This window comes from Botryllus schlosseri, chromosome 3 (genome assembly GCF_051294905.1).
Source record: "Botryllus schlosseri isolate E-star chromosome 3, Bs_hap1, whole genome shotgun sequence".
Lineage (NCBI taxonomy): Eukaryota > Metazoa > Chordata > Ascidiacea > Stolidobranchia > Styelidae > Botryllus > Botryllus schlosseri.
The window spans coordinates 27,893,718-27,897,782 of record NC_137238.1 but is presented as its reverse complement, the minus strand read 5'-3'; the positions used below and the strand labels follow the sequence as shown (position 1 = coordinate 27,897,782).

General features: G+C 39.7%; 1 long non-coding RNA gene across 1 annotated transcript; it reads left to right on the top strand.

Moving 5' to 3' along the window:
* Window positions 1–1,273: 1,273 nt before the first annotated feature.
* Window positions 1,274–3,305, top strand: LOC145435322 (uncharacterized). The gene is made up of 3 exons (XR_013913807.1): window positions 1,274–1,362; window positions 1,525–1,705; window positions 3,145–3,305. It is a non-coding gene; the product is annotated as an uncharacterized LOC145435322 (long non-coding RNA).
* Window positions 3,306–4,065: the final 760 nt, after the last annotated feature.

Sequence of the window (4,065 nt, the reverse complement as noted above, 5' to 3'; positions counted from 1 at the left end):
TTGGTATCTGTCATTAAATATTGAGGTTTTCGTTCGATAAAGAACTTTGGGAGACTTTGGTAGAAATGTCATGCCAATTGTGAATGATTAAATGCCGACTTCGGTCACCACAACTGGCTTGACCAGGAACAACTGTAAGTATAGGCAGAGAGCAAAAGACTATCCACACATTTTGACAGTGCTTGATACAGTGACGTTGTTTGTGTTATTCATGGTGTTTGTCGACTACTATGGTCATTTACACATGGCCGATATTCTTCATTTTTATTCCGTAGCTGCCGACTTGCAGCACGGCCCACTTCTAAGACACCGCTTACGCGGGTGGGATGGCAAGGAGGAGCCTAGATAAACCTCTAACACTCAGATATAAATTCTGGAGCCGACCTCGGTTGGACTCGAGCCCGCAACCCTTGGTGTTGCAGCTCTGTATTATACCACTACGCTATCTCGCCACATATAAACAGTGACGTTAATGGATGATAAGGCGTTTGACACATTTAAAGTCTGATATGCCAACACAGCGGTTAAAAAATCCAATGGGTATAACTTGTTTAATTGGCATCACTCTACGCCAACTACGTGAGAACGTAGTACATATTCAGAATTTAGGCAAACTGTTATTACCACGGTAGAAAACAATTGTACATTAGGCACTACATTTGTTGAGCTTAAACTCTCGCTTGTAAAATTAAACTCGTTGTCTAAAATTGTCCCATTCAGGGTTGCATAATAATCAAAATTCAATTGAAAACAAACATTTTTAAAACATGGCGCTTGTTTTTATTTTATTATTTTATTTATTTTTTATCGATGACGTCACGAATATTGAATTGTGATGTTGCAGGGAATTGATATCGTTATAAAGGTCAATATGTCTCATTTGACGATAAAGGTTGACGACCCTACTCTCTAATGAACCAAAAAGTGTTCAGTATTTTTACGTTCATCGAACGGATTTTTTCGAATACATATTTATGTAATATTTATACAGATTTTGCAACAAAATGGCGTTTGTTCGAAATACTGTTCAAGATTGGTTCAAGATCTGTCCCGCTTTGAGAAGAAGTCTCCGTTCTTCAAAGTCGAGGGATGCTTGCCAAAATTCGTTGACGTTAACTCACAAACTCTTCCGCTGTGTGCGCGATCACTGCCGAACACTGGAAAAGGCGACACATAGGAAGTAGTCAACATATGCCAAGAAACACATGCCCACATATGACATCTAACGTATGTTACACCACCTAAGAGTACATCCGCCATGACTCATGGCCCATGAGTCGCGTAAATGTATAAAAGTACGTCACATAACACGTTATTACCATTCCTTTACAAGCACCTATACCGGTCAACGAATATATCACGGTAAGTGTAATGATTGTATCCACGCTCAAATTGGCTTTTCACGCATCATTTCATTTTTATTCGGAGTGTAGAAGTATAAACAGCTCGAACGTGCTCAATGTGTAGCGGTATATACTAGCAGATTGCGTCTATTAAACCGCGACCTCCTCCCTGTATTTGCAGATTAATGTTCAAGCTCTATTAGCAGTCCTGCTGATCGGATCGATGATCCCCGGACAGGAGGCGTTCATCACCGATCTCGTTGGGATCACGGCGGGTGCTATTCGAAAAATACCAAGGATTGTTAGTAGAAGACGCCGCAGTAGTAGTAGAAGAAGAAGAAGGGGCTGGTTTGGAGATAGAGGTATGCAATATATCAGGGGCGCGCAACTTCTCAGGTTGGCCGGCCGGATATGGAAAGTTAGGTACTGGGCGGACCAGATTGCTGAATCGAAACATTATTCGCCCATTCATCCACATATACAAGGAATGAATGTATTTCAAGGACAGCAATGTCACTTCAAAGCCATTTCTCGTCGATAATGACGAATGCAATGTGGATTTGAGAGCAGTATTGTCATACAGGCACAGCAATGTCTGCTTATCTCCGATAAATTACCACATGGTGCAATCCTTAATTAAGATTTCAAGGCGTTCGATAAGCCCCTTCCCCCAAATTTACCAAGATATCAATTCATTAGGTCTGAGTAGATCGTAAATGCCGATAATGCAAGTCTTCTCGCTTCGACAAACTTGCGTAAACTCCACTCATGTACGATGCCCACACACGCATACAATATTTTATTAAGGTCGTGGGATAGATCCGTATGTTGCTCGTCCCTGCTCTAGTTGAGGAGATTTCTATGAGATCTCTGATCTAGTGGTTGTACCCTACGGAGAACATGGCCGATCATGGGCAATGATATTGATATTGGAGCAGTATTCGTCATTTATAGCTTAATTTCAAATAAATATTGCCAGCGCATCGATCGCCGGACATAGGAACATGTGATAAAATAGCATTTGAGACTTTGGTATGCGACGCATTTGGTTTCAAGTTAATTTTGGCGTTGGAGTTAGTTTTAGGGCTAAAACACTACATGTTCGAGTGGCGCGAATCTCATGGTTTTCCGATCTACTGGCTGTTGTCGTTCGCTAGATATGCCCTTGGCTTTTGATCAACAAATCAAATGAAATTAACTACATCATGACCAATTGACCTCCATTTATGCGGCTTTGTTGATGTTCTGGTTGCCTAAATAGCTTATCGATACTCTATATGAGAACTCCAATACGCAATGGAATGTATTATTCTGTTATATTTATTGTAACATGCAAATTAAGAAAGCCATCATAAACACTATCTCTCGCTCTCACTCTCTGCCTTCCGAGCGCATGATTACCAATAGGATGCATAGGGTTTCATTTGAAACGAAGATCAAATAAAAACAAGAATGCTTAAAACAATAAGGCCCTAATTTGAAACATGTTTTTTTAAGCCATGGACGTCACGAATATTCAATAGTGTTGTCATAATGCATTGAAATTACCAATTGAAAATCTAGGGCAAATATAGCTACTTTGAGGAAATATCTGTAGGCTCATACAACATGTTGTTGGAAAGTATTTACACAATTATGTCATAATTTTACAACTTGAAAAAAAATTAAATGATTTTGTTTCAAACACTGTTTAAAACATGTTTTAAACAAAGTGTTTTAAAACCCAGTTTGTTTCGAATGCAACTCTAAGGATGTATATGTGGAATTTAAAGCTCAACTGGATCCTTTGACAATTTTACAGAATCTCAGAACGTCCAGGAGACCGAGGACTTGGATGAAATTCTCGCCATGGACAAACAGGACTAATGTATCACATAATGACAGAACGATGCATGAATAATCATTTGGATTGAAATTCGCTTGGCGTTACTAAATACAAGAATAAATGAATAACGTGCTTTTCATTAGCGATTTTCATTACCGGACCGCATTGACAGTTCATTAATGTGAAATAGCGTTCTATAGACGGTTTTAGCAGTATCGGGAGGCAGTGGAAGGGGTTTTATAACTATGCATGGCAGTTTTAGTATTCGAAACAGTCCCACTTTGGGTTGGTGAAGGCAAACGATGCCATGAACCACCATGTGTGACCGGACAGTGACCACATGATCACCGGTGGGTTACTAATCTTTTACGGCTTCAGATGTGTACGATTAGCGGAATTGATAACGACCTACTGCATCAGTATGTTTCCTAAGACATTCCGCTGGGTAGCCCTTTGGAATAATCGGGATGGAGTGAGAGATCAAAGAACTTGTTGATAACTCTGTTCAACCGCATATGACTTATTTCTGGAACAGTCTGTCCTTACGAAGTAGTTAGGCATGATAAAAACCTTTTCACTTAAAAACTGACAAATGTTTACATCAAAAAACATTTTTTTTACCGAAATCTGGACCTATGAAGAATTCCAGTAGCTATAACACGCATTATGGTAAAATAATTGAGATTTGTTGCAGTACAACGAAAGATACTATCCAACATTCCCGGGTAGAAAGTGTCTGTCCTTACTAATTAGTACTAAGTAGCTTGTCAAGAAGGGAGAAAGAACACGTTCCACACCAGCAGTTGTTGGGTGGCAACACTGAAGTTATGTGTACCTGTACACTGCTGGTGGCACACCGTGTTGCTTCATTCTGATAATGTCCACTACACAATTTTT